Genomic DNA, 17969 nt, shown 5'->3' on the forward strand with positions numbered 1-17969 from the left:
TGGTTGGCAACAACATGGCTGGCTTACAAGCTTTCATGAGGGTGCTTAGTGTCATCAGAATGAGGGGAGTACAACAGAGACCTTACTAAATAGATTTCCTCTTGTCCAGAAGGGTCTGGTGATAAGGGGGACAGGACTTTATGATTCAATTACAAGTAACTGTTTTCTGGTGTAGTGGTGATTGTCACAACTGTAAACGTAGAAGAGGTGCAACTAAAAAAGAGGGGGAGCACTTAATTAGGAACAGGGGGCCCTAGGACCATCAAGAAGGAAGAACATGAGAGGAGTGAGGGATCCTAATCAGAAAAGCAGCAACATCAGAGTTGGTGGCAGAGGCGATGGCATAGAGAGACAGAACAGTGTGCCTGTGGGCAGGAAACTGGCTTGCAAAATGTTCCCTTTGGACACTTAATAAACATAAATTTACAATGTGGTATGTGTGCATTTAAAAAAAAAAAAAAGGTAATAAAAGTAAATGCTGTTGGAAAAAAAAAAAGTAAATGCTGTTGGCTGGGGGTGCATGGAGGGGATTGCAATCATTACAATGATTTGCTAAATATAAAAATGGTGATCTGTCCTGTAAGCCTTCACTCATTCAATACACAAAAAAGAGTTTGAAAAAGAAGAAGGCCTGGCATGGTGCTGTAGGGTAACAAGTACTGGACTGCTAACCGCAGGGTCAGCAGTTCAAACCCAGCAGCCGCTCCTTGGGAACTCTAAACAGGGTTGCTATGAGTTGGAATCGATTCCAACTCACAGACACTTCACAAGAACAAATGTTCTTAAAAGGTTTCCTGGTGGTATACATATATAGACTCCTAGTGTGGCGCTGCTCCTCGGAAACCCTATACAGGGTCGCTATGGGTCGGAATCGACTCGACAGCACTTAACAACAACAAAAGTGTGGAGCGGAAAGGAACTCTGGTAGCGTAGTGGTTACAAGTTGGGCTGTGAACCTCAAGGTCAGCAGTTCGAAGCTACCAACTGTTCCATAGGAGAAAGATGAGGCTTTCTGCTCCCGTAAAGATTTACAGCCTCAGAAACCCTGTACAGGGTCACTATGAGTTGGAACGGACTCAACGGCACATCACCACCAGTGTGTAGCTGTGGCGTCCTGGTGTGGCGTTGTAGGACAAAGCATGGGACCACCACAAGGTCGGTTTGAACTGAATGATGTTATACATACATTTTGGCAGAAGAAAGGTTCCCCTCCCCTGCTATACAGGGCCACTTAACAACAATGACGGCAGCCACCTCCTGCGGGATCTGTGGTAGCTGACTGGAGAACTAGCTAAGAGACCCTGTGTTTGATCTGTCCCCATTAGAAAGCTAATACAGATGTCGTTGCCCTGACCTGCATTCCAAGTTCAGATCTGGAGAAATGTTTGAGCTGGGGAGTCACGGGAAGGATGTGCTAGGCAGGTGCTGGGGCTTCTGCCTACAGAGTTCTCTGGCTCTCCCCTTCAATACCTTCTGAGGAGACTTAGGGGTTCGTGACTGCCCCCTACCCTCATTCAGCCTGGCCTCCAGAGACCTTTCACACCACAGCCCTCTTACACAGGGGTCCCTCCTGGCCTGGCTGGAGAACTCTACTTCCTCCTTCAGGCTCCACCCAGAAGTCACCTCCTCTCCATCTCCCTACACTGGGGGTGGGGACGGGGGCGGGGGTGAACCCGACACACAGAATAATTGCTCATCATCTGTGTTGTCTTAGTACCTTGGGCAAACATTACAGGTGGATTGGGCACTTAGTTCACTATGAGATCGTTATAAAACGTTTACCTATCTGTCCGAGGGGTGGAGACCTGGTAAAAGTGAGTGAGGTAACAGGGAAGCAGACAGGACACCAGGATGCAGTCAGAACAGGTGCTGGGCTCTGAGCCTGGGCAATCATGGGGACCCTGCCCAGGACACACACCCTCCCTGTCAACGGTAGGAGTAAGAACCCCATTAGGAAGGGGTAGTAGCATAGTGGTTACGAATAGGGCTGCGAACCTCAGGGTCAGCAGTTTGAAACTACCAGCTGTTCCGAGGGAGAAAGATGAGGCTTTCTGCTCCGGGTAAAGATTCACAGCCTTGGAAACCTTGAAAAGGGTTGCTATGAGTTGGACCCGACTCCACGGCACATAACAACAAGTGGGCTCAACAAACCCCAGAGAGATATGTCTAAGACCTAACCCCTAGTATCCATGAATGTGGCTTTTAGAAATAGGATCTTTGCAGATGTGATTAAGTGAAGGATTCCGAGACGTAGGGTGTGCCCCATCTCCAATGAGTGGTGTCCTTAGGAAGACTGGAGACCCAGGAAAGACGGGGTGAAGGAGGAGGAGGCCGGGGAAGGTGAGGCATCAGTGCAGAGATGCTGCCCTGCACCACAGAACTTTGGAAGCTTCCAGAAGCTGAAGACACAAGGAAGCACCCACCCCTAGAGGCTGAGTATTGTTTGGAGTCATCTGGTTTGTTGTCATTTGTTGGGGCAACCCTCATATACTGTAAATGGATTGAACTGTGTTCCCCAAAAATATGTATGAACTTAGCTGGGTCATGATTCTCAATGGTTTGTAGTTATGTAATGATGTCATGTGGCAGTTATGTGAGACTTGCCCCCATGATGTGATCTAATGTGATTCATCCCATCACAACCCTGGGAGTTTCCCAGAGGTGTGACCTGCAGCATTTATCTTATAAAGATAAAAGGAGAGAGAAGTGAGCAGAGAAAAAGGAACCTATGATCTAGGATATAATGAGCTCTGGTAGCTTAGTGGTTACGAATCGGGCTGCTAACCTCAAGGTCGGCAGTTCGAAACTACCAGCTGTTCCGCGGGAGAAAGATGAGGCTTTCTGCTCCCGTAAAGATTTGCAGCCTCGGAAACCCTGTGCAGAGTTACTATGAGTTGGAACCAACTCCATGGTACTTAATAACAACAACATGATAAGCACCAGACTGATAACTGAAAAGTCGGCAGTTCAAATCCACCAGCCACTGTTGGAAACACTAGACAGTTTCACTATGAGTCCGACTACCACCAAGAAAAAAGAACCAAGAATGGAGTGCGTCTTTTAGACCTGGAGGTCCCTGTACTGTGAAGTTCCTAAATTCAGGGAAAGAGTAATACCAAGACACACAGAAATTTCAAGGAAGGTTGGATCTACAGATGACGCAAAGAAATAAAAATCTTTCTCAAAGCCTACACTCCGAACTGTCAGAGGATAAATGTCTGTTAGAGCCATCCTGTGGTATTTCTGTCACAGAAGCACCAGACAATGACGAGATCTGTCTCTCGTGTTATTGTTTAGTGCCGTCGAGTCAGTTCTGACTCACAGAAGCCCTGTATAGGGCTTCTAAGGAGTGGCTGGTGAGTTTGAACTGTCACCCGTTTGTGGTTTCCAGTTCAGTGCTGATCCTACGAAGTCACACCAGGACTCCATACCTCAAACACATTCTCATGAGGGACCAGTCCCTGGAGAAGGGACATCATGGTTGGTAAAGTGGAGGGTCAACGAAAAAGAGGAAGATGGATTGGCACAGTGGCAGCAGCAATGGGCTCAAGTTAACACTAACCGTGAGGATGGTGCAGAACCAGGCAGCGTTTTGTTCTGTTGCACACAAGGTCGCTATGGGTTGGAACTGACTTTACGGCAGCTAACACACGCAGACACTGGTATTAAAGAGTAAACATTAGAACAAGGTGAAATGCTGCGTGGATCCTACACAGAGCTCACGACGGGGCAACTAGTACGTCAGCGAGCACAGAGGAAGGGACAGGTGCATCCTGGTCAGAGTTTCATGATCTACCACTGACTGGACATGACTCAGTGTATTAAGCGTTGGGCTGCTAACTGAAAGGTCTGCGGTTCAAGCTCACCAGTCACTCCTTAGGAGAAAAGACATGCAATCTGCTTCTAGAAAGATTTACAGCCTTGGGTGCCCTATGTGGAGCGGTTCTACTCTGTCCTATACAGAGTCCTGGTGTGGCGCTGTAGGATAAGCACTGTACTGCACACTACAAGGTCAGCGGTTCAAACCCACCAGCTGCTCCTAGGAAGTCCTCTATAGGGTCACTATGAGTCAACTGATTTAATGACACTGGGCTCTAGTCCACCCTGCACAAACAAGCTCTGCGCAGCACTACTTAGTATATCTTCAAATATAGTTAGTATATCTGCAAATAACCCAGATAGGCATCCATAGTAGAACGAGTACATTAGACAAGAGTTAACGCTTGCATTTCCCTCCCGGTGTCTTCCGCTACCTTCATTTTTCTGAGGCGACTGAAATCACTGGGATGAAACCAAGTGTAAGATGTGTTGAGTGTAAAAACTGATGATCTGCTCTATAAACCCTCTCACGTCACTCACAACGGAAAGATTTTCTTTTTTAATTTTTAAAATGGAATACTGTATAGGAATAAAAAATAAAGTCACATTCTAGACTACGTGTGGAGTCCTGGTATGGTGCTGTAGGGTAAGCTAACTGCAAGATTGGTGGTTCACACCCACCAATCACTCCTCAGGGTAAACCCTATACAGGGCGACTAGGAATCGAAAGGGACTCAACAGCATACAGCAACAGACTGTGTATGATTCTGACAAACATAGTGAAAGAGACCAGACATAAAAAGATCACATTTTGTGTGATTCCATTTAGATAAAGTTTGTTTTTTGTTTTGTTTTTATTTAAAAAGCCATTTGCTGTTGTTGTTAGGGGCCATCGAGTTAGTACCGACTCATAGCGACCTCATGCACAGCAGAACGAAACCCTGCCCGATCCTGGGCCAACCTCACTATTGTTGCCACGCTTGAGTCCATCGATGCTGCCACTAGGCCAATCCAAAATCCTTCAGTTTTGAGCATCCAAATGCCAGGGGCCCTCTCTGAAATAACCAAACGGGCTTCCTCCGTCACCCTGGAGAGTTTTGCTGTCTACCTGGGTGATCCCTCCCCAGAAAAACAGGTTCCCTGTACAGTGCCTGCAAGGCCCGGGAGTGTTTTATATTGTCACATCCCAATATTGACACTAGGAAAATCAGCTGCCTGTTCACCCCCACCCCGCGCCCTGGCCACCAGCCTGCCCTCTCTCCCGCCTGCCTCAGAGCCAACCAGGAACTTGGGGCCTGCATAGGGTTTTCTACAATCTGGGCTTCTGGCAGGGTCCAGCCCCAGAGGACAAAGGGAGGCGAAGGAAGCGGCTACACGGGGCCACGGAAGGCCCACCGCCGGCTTCCTGGAGGCCGCTGCCAACAAAACCTGAAGGCCTGGAACTGTTCTGGCAGAGAGCAAAACATCAGGGCTCTTGGGGGATCCACCAGGTCCGCAGCAGGGGAAGCAAAAAGCCAGTAACTGTCCACAAACCTAATCCTGTCACTAAAAACAGGATGCTTTTCAGGGAAAGGGGGAAATGTCGCCAGCTGCTTCAGCTAGTAGAGTAGCCCTCCCCAGTTCCCACCCACAAGAAGTGCAAACTGGACCCGCTAACAGCTCGGCGAACCCAGAGGTCATATTTCTGCTATTGTATCTTCTTGTTAACTGCCCCGACTCACACTGACCCCACACACAATGGAAATGAAAACACAGCCCTATCCTGCTCAATTTTGAGCCATACAGTTTTGTTGGCTGACTTTGGGGAGCAAACTGCCACATCTTTCTTCTAGTCTGGAGAATCTCCTGAAGGCTGTTCAGCATCTTAACAACCCACAGTCTCCACTGAGTGAAATGCTGGCTGTGCACCGTATCACGTAGTGGGGGAATTGAACCTTGATCTACGTGAAAGTCAAAAATTCTGCCACAGCGACATCACTGCCCCCCAGTGACTATTCCTATTAACCACCTCAGGCATGCCCAATCTCCTCAGATGCTTTAAACAGGCTAAACAACAACAAAAAGCTAGCAAAAGCAAAATCAAGAAAGATAAAAAGCAGTAAAAGCAAACATAAGCAAAGTGTGAAGGATTTGGTTAGAGAAGCCCGTGGTCTGAAGGCTCAGAATATGGTTGGTGGTCCATCTTCAAACCCTCAAAGAAAAAGAAGAGTGGGCATTCGCTAAAAGCGTGGACAGGGTAGAGCAGCTGTGTGGTCTGGTGCCAAGAGCCAAGCAGAAGAAAGCCTACAGCTGCCTTTCCCAGGAAGCCCCCAGCCCCTCACTCACTGCCAAACAATACCAAGCAATCAAACCCATACATATCATCCCTGACAAAGAGGCCATGAGACTCAACCAAAGAATGCAAAGGGCGAGTGATCTCACTAACAGCCACCAACATTTATTTGGGTGGGTGTTTGCGCTTTCCTTAGAATGCAGCATTTATTCTGCATTACTTGAATGCAGGATAGAAAAACATCCCCATTTTACAGAATGAGAACACAGAGGCTCAGAGGGGTCCAAGGCCACACAGCTACAAAGTGGCTACCGGCTTAGTTTGACTTCTGCAGTTGAGCTTTGAGCTCCAGCTTTCATAGCTTTGGGGGATTTCCGTCTCAGTGTCTCCGTGGAGGGAGAAAATCCTGGGGATACAATAATTATTAAAGATATCAGCTGCTATCAGTCTGAACCCACCAGGTGTGGCAATGTGCTTCTTTCTATAAAGATTTACAGTCTTAGAAATACTATGGGCAGGTCTACTCTGGCTATGCTATAGGGTCGCTGAGTCAGAATCGACGAGGTCACAGTGGGCTGGGTTTGGTCTTTGAAGCAGCCAGCACAGTGTGGTAAAGAGCTTGCTGGTCTAAGGGACATTGCTCCTTACTAATGCGGGGGAGCGGCGGAATCCTGGTGTGGCGCTGTGGTTCGTGCGCTGGACTGCTACAAAGCCATTTTAACTGCAAGGACGGCAGTTTAAGCTCACCAGCTGCTCCTCGGAAACCCTATACAGGGTCGCTATGGGTCGGAACCGACTCACGGCACTTCACAACACAACAACAACAATGTGGGGAGGGATGAATCCTGGTATGGCACACTGGGCCGCAGGGTCGGTTTGAACTGCAAGGTCGGCTCATATTCACCAGCCGCTCCTTGGAAACTCTGTACAGTATCGCTATGAGTCGGAACCGACTCGACGGCACTTAGCACCAAATGGGGGGATGGATGATCCGTGTTCTTTCCTCGCGGAGCCGGGAGCGGGAGAGAGGGCTCGGGAAACAAGCAGATAACGCGCGCCGGCCGCAGCAGGAGTTGGCAACATCACAAACAACATCTCGCCCCTGAGGTGGCTCATTCTTGCAAGTATCAAAGTAGCAATTAACGGTTTACAAGGCGGATTCGCCTGCAGGAGGCGAAATCGAGACTGCGAAAATGCAACAAGTCCCCAGTCCGCCAGGGCAGACGGCGCGGACCCTCCTCCCAATCCACGGGCTGGAACGTGCCCAGGAGGCTATTCAAATGCTAAACATGCGCTGGCCGGAGGCAGTGTGTTGACACAACAAGGCTGGGCCCCCACCCTAGGTTCGCGCCCCGACTCCGCCCGCGGGCACACCTGCGCAGGGAGCCTGTGGAGGTGCGGTGCCTACAGTCCCGGCTCCCGTGGTAATCCCCATTCCAGGCTTTCCCGAGACCCACAATCAAGCCTCGCTCGGCCCCTCCGCAGGTGCGCGGTGGCGCGGGGCGCCTCGGGTCTCGGCGGGGACAGGTGCCCGACGCCATCTTCCCTTTTTTAGGCGACACCCGGGCTTTACCGATGCAGAGCCCTTGGTCCGGCGGACAAGGCCCAGGAGGAGATCGGAACTGGGCTATGGGAGGCTGCGCGGGAGGGCAAAGGCGTCTCCCATTGCTCAGACGCGGAGACTGAGGTTCAAGGGTGGCGCAGTTGGGTGGTGGGGTTCCCAGTCAGAGAAACGGGGCGCGGAGCCCCGTTCCTGAGACGTCGCCCAGAAGATGACACACCCGACCCTTCCCTGGGCGGAAAAGCCTGGGTCCTGGCCCTACCTGCCACCGGCTAGGCACCAGGAAGCTCCCTGGGCGTTGACCTGCGGGCTACGGCTGGGCGGAGAGACAGACGGCAACGGGGCCGTGGTCACTGCCGGGGCGCTGGGGCTCACACTCACCTCTCGGCGGTGGCAGCGGTGGTTGCAGCTGCGTACCAGTAGCACCAGCCAGGCGGTGTATTGTCTGCCGCCAAGCAGCCGGCTCCGGACTCTAAAGGCCCGCAGGGCCCCGCCTCCGTCCCACCCCCAGGACCCGCCTCGATCTTAGGACCCCGCCCCACCCGACCCCACTAACCATCTATCCCTACCGGGACCCGTCTTGCCCAGGCGCCGTGGGATCTACAGGCCATCCGTCCAGTCCTGACCCCCGCCGGTCGCCACCCAAAATCCCCAGACGTATACCGGTCCCGCCCTCGCCCTCCTCCCTCGTCCTCGCTCCATTGCCCCAACGCGGAGACTGAGGCTACAATGGTTGCAGAGCTGATACAGGTTAATCTGTGTACTTGTTTACCATCTTTGCCTCTCTAATTGGCAAACGCTGGCATTGCTCTTTTTCCTGCATCCAGCGTGGACCAGGTACCCACTAGCCCCCGAGGAATGAATGTTGTGGACGGACCCAGTGACTGCATCTGGGTCTGTATATATACTCGTGACTCTGGCTACAGGTCCCCTCGCTTCATCCGCAAAACATTCCCAAGGGGTCGCCCCCTTTTTTTCATGTTTATCTTACTAAGGAAGAAACTGAGGGTCACAGAGAACGAAATGGCTGGTATGGCAGCGTGAATTTAGCGCTCAAAACGGCAAATTCTTTGTGCAGTCATCATCAGGAGTTTGGGCTTTTTAAGCCCATTTCACAAGTGTGGAAACTGAGACTTGGTGAGAACTAGTATCAAGCGCTCCAAACTGAAGCCTAGGGGTTTCCCTCTGCCCCTATTGTCCTCCTGCCTGCCTAAGGCAGGCTTCCTCTGAACCCCTCTCCAGGCATTGGATGTGGTGGGATGGGCATTGGGCAGCCCAGTAGGGACCAGAATGAAATGGGACCCACAGCCCCGCTCCCTCCCCTGAAATAAAAAATTTTAAAAAAACACTGCTCTCTGGGTTTCTTTATGGGAGCAGACAGCCTCATCTTCCTCTCTGAGCAGTTAGCAGCTTACCAACACACCCAAAGCCACAGCTCAAGGAGAAATCAAGAAAACTCCAGGCCAGACCAGCCCTAGGTTAGGGGAGGGGAAGCCCCTAGGCCAGGAGCCCTGCAGCGGGTATTAAGATGGACATGAATGATAACAAAGTAACCATTGTCCCAGAACACAACAAACTTGTTTACTTCAGAGTCTTGGGAGGCTGGCTCTCCTCTCCTGGGGGGTCTGTAGTTGCTACCTGTTAATGTCTGTCTTTCCACCATTGTAGTTAGCACTCTTGGAAGATATTGTCTGGAGGGGCCTGTCCTTGGAGAAGGACATCATGTTAGGTAACGTGGAGAGTCAGCGAAACAGAGGAAGACCCCTGGGCTCAAGCTTAACAACAATTGTAAGGATGCTGCAGGACCTGGCAGTGTTTTGTTCTGCTGTGCATAGGGTTCCTATAAGTCAGAATTGACTCATCACGAACAAATTAAAGGATGCATTGCACTAGGCAAATCTGCTGGACAAGACCTTTTTAAAGTGTTGAAGAGCAAAGATGTCAGCTTGAGGACTAAGGTGCACCTGACCCAAGCCATGGTATTTTCAATAACCTCATATGCATGTGAAAGCTGGACAGTGAATAAGGAAGACCGTAGAAGAATTGATGCTTTTAAGTTATGGGGTTGGAGGAGAATATTGAAAGTGCCATGGCTGCCAAAAGAACCAACAGATCTGTGTTGGAAGAAGTGTAGCCAAAGTGCTCCTTGGAGGCCAAGATGGCCAGACTTCGTCTCTCATACTTCGGACATATTGTCAGGAGGGGCCAGTCACTGAAGAAGGTGTTTGGTAAGGTGGAGGGTCAGAGAAAAAGAGGAAGACCCCCAGCGAGATGGATTGGCCAAGTGACAGCATCAATGTCAAGCGTGGCAACAGTAGTGAGGTTGGCCCAGGATCGGGCAGTGTTTCATTCTGCTGTGCATAAGGTCACTATGGGTCGGTACTGACTCGATGGTACCTAATAACAACAACAGTTAGCACACTAATAGCTCCTTTTTCCTCAGGCTTCTCATCTGTGAAGTGGGACAGCCCCAGGACCCACAGAAGAAGTAACTAGTAACTATTTAGTCCTGGTGTGGCACTGCAGGCGGGTTAACGTTCTGGACTGCAGGGATGGTTTGAACCACAAGGTTAGTGGTTCAAACTCACCAGCCACTCCTCAGAAACCCTATACAGGGGTCACTATGAGTCAGACCAACTTGATGGGACTTAACAGCATTTAGTAAACTGGAGTCCTGGGGTGGTGCTGTGGGTTAATGCACTGAACTGCACTGTCGGTGCTTTTGAACCACAAAGCCAGTGGTTCAAGCTCACCAGTCGCTTCTCTGAAACCCTATACAGGGTCGCTGTGGGTCGGAACCTACTCTATGGCAATTAACAACAACATTTAGTAAATGGACTCCTGGTGTGGCGCTGTAGTATAAGCCCTGGAGTGCAGGGTCGGTTTAAACTGCAATGTTGGTGGTTCAAAGTCAACCAATCCTCCAGAACCCTATCCAGGGCCACTATGAGTCAGAACTTACTGGACAGTACTTAACAACAACAGTTTAGTAAACTGGGAGAATTTGAGCATCAGGCCCCCTCCCTTGTTCTGGTTCTTTAGGCTCCAGGCCAAGCCCAGCAGATAGCGTGTTTGTAATTCTGTAGTACTTTTTGTTAGGAGGTTGTTGTTGTTGTTGTTGTTGTTACAGGTCAACTCACAGCGACCCTGTATAGGGTTTCTGAGGAGTAGCAGGTGGGTTTGAACTGCTCACATCGTAGTTCCCAGTCCAGTGTTGATCCACACTAAGAGGTTCTTACACATTAGACAAACTTCAGCTCCCACATTGCCTGGATGACCTTGAAGCATTTATTAGCTAGATATCACCCACAGGCCAGGCAGGCGTAATGAGCGGTACAAAATCGGATTGGCTCTCCACTTAGATGAAGAAATTGAGACTCCTGAGGTGAGTTAGAACACAGGGTCTCCTGGGCCAAAAAACTGCAGGGTGTCTGAGAATACTTCCAGAGAGCTCGGAGACTTGGTGCCAGGAACGAAGTAGTTGTTGTTAAGTGAGTTTCTTGTTGTTGTTAAGTGCTGTCTAGTAAGTTCCAACCCACAGCAACCCTGGATAGGGTTTCCAAGAAGCAACTGGTGAGCTTTAACCACCAACCTTGCGGTTCAAACCGACTTTGCAGTCCGGCTCACTAACCCACACCAGGGCTCCTAAGTCAGTCTGTTGTTGTTGTTGTTAAGTGCCATCGAGTCGGTTCCGACCCATAGCGACCCTGTACAGGGTTTCCGAGGGTGTAAATCTTTATGGGAGTAGAAAGCCTCATCTTTCTCCCGCGGATTGGCTGGTAGTTTCGAACCGCTGACCTTAAGGTTCACAGCCCAATTCGTAACCACTACGCTACCAGAGCTCCTAAGTCAGTCTAGTTGTGGTTAAGTAAGTTGTTTCTGATTCATATTGTTGTTAAGTGCAGTCGAGCCAATTCTGACTCATAGCGACCTTGTATAAGGTTTCTGAGGAGCGACGGGTAGACTTGAACCACTGACCTTGAGGTTTAGCTTCCAAGGCCTCACGTAGAGGGATAGAAGCCAGTGTAGATTTTAAATGGCCCAATCTTTCTACTTGCATACCAACCTTGGGGTGACACTTTATCTGGGAAATCCTCCTGCTCCCCAGCTTGAGGGAGACTTTGTAACATGAGGAGGAGGTAACATCAAAGGGTTGACCTCCCTGGGGGCATTTTACCAATGTGGAGACACCTTTGTGGACTGACAAGTCATATGGAACCTAAGGACTTGGACACGTGGCCTGGGTGACTTCTTCCTCTCCTAGCCCCCTTCGGCTTAGGACTGATCCTCCCTCTCGTATAGACCACACAATGCTGGGCCTTCTGTCCTCTCTGACTTCACTGAGCTTCAGAAGTCTGTGAACCCCCAAAAGAGAACTGTCATTGTCATAAAAGACTTTTTTGGGCAGGGAATCTGCAGCCTGGTGGATGAAGGCCAGGACTCTGCTCTCTGCAGTTTCGGGATCCATCCTAGAACTCCCACTCTGTCGTCTGCCCCTGGAGAACAGGTGTGACCCTGGGTAAGTGTTTGATTTCTCTCATCTGTGAAATGGAGAATGGGTTCTGGATTTCAGAGTTGTTGTAGGGATGAAAACACAGGACCTGGCTGGCACACAGTTGGTACTCAGTAAATGTTAATGGGTTTTTATGTTGTTGTTTTTTAAAATTGAAAAGTAGTTTTTATTGCAGGTAATTTCATATGCAATGTTAGTGAAATCGATTTCCCTCCCGTCCCATGGTCCCATGGTGCGGTCATATTCCTATGTTATAAAAACGTTCCGGGAAACCCCTGTGCATTTTTATGTGAATCTCTTTTTTAGTGCCTGGGGATTCGCTTTGGCTAGATTTTCTATTTTAACCCATGCTTCTCGTTCTTTCATTTTTAGCTTCTCTTTCAGCTTCTCGGCTTTGAACTGTTTTTGGTTCATCTCCATGAAGAGCTTCAGCGCGTTGTAGATCAGGCCATGTCTTGTCTTGTTCTAGTGGGTCTTTGAGTTGGGCACGATCTTAGTGGCGTTGTCTCTGATCAAGTTCATGATGTATTTATTGTTCCAGTAGTAGAGAGGAGAGCCTGCTCTGCCACCTGAAAGTGTGGGCTGGACACACACTTGGCCAGCTGCCTGAAGAGACACTCTGTGACCTTCATGAACTCCGAGGGTTCGATCACATCTAAGATTTCCTCCAGTCCGTTGAGGAACGAACATGACTTCTTTTGGTCTATGAGTCTTTGGCCAGTACTTGAGAAGCGCCATCACCTCTGGTTCTGTGAGGGTGCTGTCTTGTTCTCAAAACTATACAACACAGTATGTCAGCTGCGGGTGGTAGACGCTCAGAGATTTCACTTTGTGCAGCGATAGCAACACCTTCAGTAGGAAAATCTTGTGCTCTTCTTTCAGTGGTAAGGCAAATCCATTCATTATACTTCCAAATATTTCCATTAATTCTGCTATGCCATTGTGATGCTCTGTTTCATAAATAAATCTATAAAATATATTATTTATCTATTTTCTGATGTGCACTCTTAAGCGTAAGAATTTTTTTAAAAAAAACTTCAGATGATCTTTTTTTGGTGAGGGGGACAGATTTATTTCCACAGTCAAATAAAATGAAATTTTTGTTTTTTCATTGTTTTAAGTGTATTTTTGATAGTTTAAACAGTCCACCAACATTTGAAATTCACAGATATGTCAGTTACCTTGGCTGAAGACTTTGGAGTGGCTGCCCATCAGTTGTTAGATGAAGATGAAGAGATAGCAAAGCAGTCCTTAAGATTTCAATTCAAACCAATTAACTGAAATCTTCAGTTGCTGTGTCCCTCAAGAAAGCATCTTATCATTGTAACAAGGAAATTGATCAGAGTATCCTTTATCCAGAAAACCACAACACTTCACTGCCTTAGTTCTTATGTGTCCTATGAAGTATGAAACTCTGCTCTGTGTTCCAGACAAGAAATGAAAGGATTACTGTTGTTCTCGCTGCTGACCCATGGCATCTCCAGGTGGTCTCTTCTGTCTTGGGACACATTTTTAATACTGTAAATGCTTCCTTTGTAACCAGCTTCTGACCTGATCTAATTAATGTCTTGTCCAGTAATTCTGCCAGCACTTATGTCTGCCTCGCATTAATAGTCCTGGTGTGTCTAAAATGGGCCCATAGAAGTGGAAGTCAGAGGACAAGACGGGGTAAGAGCTAGACCCAGCAAAGAGCAAGCAAGCCTTACCCAGTGTGCAGTATACAGGAAGTAGACCACACTCCTGAGAAAGCTTCCTTTTAATTAATTGTCTGCTCAGAGCTGACCTCATCATAGTTGATTACATTATATTAGCTCTCACCATGGGATAACTACATGTCAACTGCCAACCACTAGGAATCCTGACCCAGTTAAGTTGACACAAAACCTTAACCATCACACTCGACCCTTTGTCAACTCGACACCTGTATGGAGTCGGTTCTGACTTACAGCGACACTGTACAGGATTTCCAAGGCTGTAAATCTTTACGGGAGCAGAAAGCCTCACCCTTCTTCCACAGAACAGCTGGTAGTTTCAAACTGCTGACCCTGGGGTTAGCAGCCCAATTCGTAATCCTACGCTACCAGAGCTCCTTCGACACCCGTATACATCTCCTTAAACCATACAAAAATAAACACAACTATAAAGTCATACTTGCGCCTAACACGATACAACTAACACGTGTACAACTGAAAACACATTAAGCCCATTTACATCTTTTTTTTTTTTTTTTACTTTTTAATCGTGAAGTAAGTGAAGGTTTACAGAGCAGATCGTCATTTTACATTCAACAATCATATATTTTGTTTCATTCAATGTGAATATTATTTAAGAAGTTTGTTGAGAACTGGTGAAAACTTAAACCTGTCCACAAAACAAAGTTAGTCTCGGAGATGTGTGCCCCATTAAATGAAATAAACACATTTTACAGGTCAGTGTGCCTGGTATAAATGCACACTTTCAAAGTCTATGTAAGGAGCTCTGGTAGCGTAGTAGTTACGAATCAGGCTGATAACCTGAAGGTCGGCAGTTTGAAACTATCAGTTGTTCTGCAGGAGAAAGATGGGGCTTTCTGCTCCCGTAAAGATTTACAGCCTTGGAAACCCTGGACAGGGTTGCTTTGAGTCGGAACCGACTCCATGGTACTTAACAACAACAATGTGTGAAGTCTGGAAGAAAATAAACAACAACAAAACCCCGCCACTCTCATGGAGTCAATTGTGACTCACAGTGACCCTACATGACGGAGTAGAACGGTCCCACAGTATTTCTGATGCTGTAAACCTTTATGGATTAGAACAGATTTGGTACTTTAGATGCTAGTGACCAAAAACCAAAAATGTGGGATGACATCCAGAACATCATCCATGAAGAAAACAGCCCAATTCGTAACCACTACACTACCAGAGCTCCTTATGAAGAAAACAAAAGATCATTAAAAAGACAGGAACAAAAGATAAGACCAAAATGATGTCAGAAGAGACTTTGACTGGCTCTGGAGCAAATGGAAGAAATGAGGAAGTAAAAGAGCTGAACAGAAATTTTCAAGGGGCAGCTCTAGATAACAAATAACAAAGTCAAATATTATAATAAAATGTGCAAAGACCCAAAAGGGAAGAACACATTCAGCATTTATTAAGCTGAAAGAATTGAAGACAAAAATTCAAGCTTTGACTTGTGATATTGAAGGATTCTATGTGCAAGGTTGGTGATTCAAACCCATCAGCCGCTGCTCCCAAACCCTATACAGGGTTGCTGTAGATTGGAATCAACTCATTGGCACTTAACAACAACAACAAATAGGGAAAATATTGAATGATACAGAAAGCATCAAAAGGAAATGGAAGGAATGCACAGAGTCACTGTACTAAAAAGAATTGGATGTTGCCCAATCATTTTAAGAGGTAGCTTATGATCAAGAAAGGAGCCCTGGTAGCGTAGTGGTTATGAATCAGGCTGCGAACCTTAGGGTCAGCAGTTCGAAACTACCAACTCTTCTGCGGAAGAAAGATGAGGCTTTCTGCTTCTGTAAAGATTTACAGCCTCGGAAACCCTGTACAGGGTTGCTGTGAGTCGGAACCGACTCCGTGGCACATAACAACAACAACAATATGATCAAGAACCAATGGCATTGAAGGAAGAAGTCCAAACTGCACTGAAGGCATTGGCCACCTATCTATGTCAAGAAATTTGGAAGACAGCTGCTACCTAACAAACTGATTGGAAGAGAGCTATTCTTGGGTCCATTCCGAAGAAAGATCACCCAATGGAATGTGAAAGTCACGAATCATGAATATCACATGCAAGTAAAGTTTTGCTGAAAATAATTCAAAAACAGCTGCAGCAGTGCATCAATGGGAGTTGCCAGAAATTCAAGCTGAACTCAGAAGACGACTTGGAACGACGTCATTGCTAACATCAGATGGACCTTGGCTTAAAACAGAGAATACCAAAAAATGCTTATTTGTGTTTTATTGAATATGCAAAGACATTCAACTGTATGGATCATAATAAACTATAGATAACATTGCAAAAAATGGATATTCTAGAACACTTAATTGTGCTCATGAGGAACCTGTACATAGACCAAGAGGCATTCATTCAAACAAAACAAGGGAACACTGAATGGTTTAAAATCAGGAAAGGTGTGCACCAGGGTTGTATCCTTTCACCATGCTTATTCAGTCTGTATGTTAAACAAATAATCTGATTATATGGAAAAAAAGGTGGCATCAGGATTGGAGAAAGGCTCATTAACAACCTACGATATGTAGATGATACAACCTTGCTTACTAGAAGGAAAGAGAACTTAAAATACTTACTGATGAAGATCAAAGACTACAACATTCAGTATGGCTTGCATCTCAATGTAAAGAAAACAAAAATCCTCACCACTGGACTAATAAATAACATTGTGATAAACAGACAAAAGATTGAAGTTGTCAAAGACTTCATTTTGCTTGGGTCCTCAATCAACACTCATGGAATCAGTCGTCAAGAAATCAAACAATGCATTTCTTTGGGAATATCTGCTGAAATGGACCGTTCTAAAGTGTTAAAAGAACAAAACTGGATTTCCAGCAAGATGGTGGATTAGGCAGATACACTACATGGACCTTCTACAACAAAGATACGAGAGACTAAATAAAACAGACTGAGATGAAAATTTGGGCACTCTGGACTTCAGAAGGACGGTTAGAGAAGTGGATGAAATCCTTCCTGGGAGGAGATGCTGAGCCAGGATGGCAAGAAAGGGAGACTGACTGGACAGCTGGCCAGATGTAGCTCAACCATCTTGTGAGTAACTTTGGCAGCTGAGGTAAGCCTGGCAGAGCAGATTCACCCAGATGACAGGAAAGGTGAAATTTCTTCTTTCTCCCTACACTCCCCTGGTGTGATCATTAATGTTCTGTGTCAACTTGGTTGAGTCAGGGTCCCCAGTTGTTTGGCAATTGATAGTTAACTCTACGATGATTGGCTGTGAGCAGCCAATCACTTGAAAGGATTTTTTCTTGGGCAAGTGGCCTGCTCCCAATAAAACTGCTCTCTATCTCTCCTGCTGGATCTGGATCTTGCATCTGGGTGGTTTTCCAACCTCTGGTTCTTTGAACCTAAGCCAATGACTTTCTCTGTTGTGTTTTTGCCTGCTGGGCCTGCCTGCCAGGTGTGCCCGCACCGGAAGGCCCTGCACGCCTGTTCCTTTGGCCCTAGCTCATGTGCTCCACACCATCAGTTCTGCAGCAAGCCTGCCCAGTTCTGCTGCCACCCCAGCTCCCACCCTGAGGTCCTGCTTCCATCGCTTTGACGCTTCTCCTTTGCCCTTACGCTGTACTGTCCATTTATGAAATTGAACCATTCATCTTCTAGATTCCTAATGGCAGGTTTTGTTATTTTCAAATTTTGCATGATATAAGCATACAAAAAGCTGAACCAAGCCCAAACAAAATAAACAAATAGTATATGAGACCAATGTTGTAAAAAGTTAAAATGTTTTCTTGGTAAGTGAAATAATCTATGATGGTTGGGAGGGGGGATGGTAATTATTCATGGGATACAGGGTAGAATGAAGGCAGACACATGTTATTTAACATGGGTGACAAGGCAGGAAATATTCAACATGAGGGAGGTTAGCAGAGGAAAGATGAGGGTCGCAGGAGACACAGGGTGGAATGCAATAGTTAAAGTTGTTGTTGTTGTTGTTAAGTGCCATCGAGTCAGTTCTGACCCATAGCGACCCTGTACAGGGTTTCCGAGGGTGTAAATCTTTACGGGAGTAGAAAGCCTCATCTTTCTCCCGCGGAGCGGCT

At 47.2% G+C, this 17969-nt stretch overlaps 1 pseudogene; it reads right to left on the reverse strand.

The window, feature by feature from the left end:
- Positions 1–12411: 12411 nt before the first annotated feature.
- Positions 12412–17969, reverse strand: part of LOC102816756 — an 11762-nt pseudogene continuing 6204 nt past the window's right edge.

This window comes from Chrysochloris asiatica, unplaced genomic scaffold, assembly GCF_000296735.1.
Source record: "Chrysochloris asiatica unplaced genomic scaffold, ChrAsi1.0 scaffold00097, whole genome shotgun sequence".
NCBI classification, from domain to species: Eukaryota; Metazoa; Chordata; class Mammalia; order Afrosoricida; family Chrysochloridae; genus Chrysochloris; species Chrysochloris asiatica.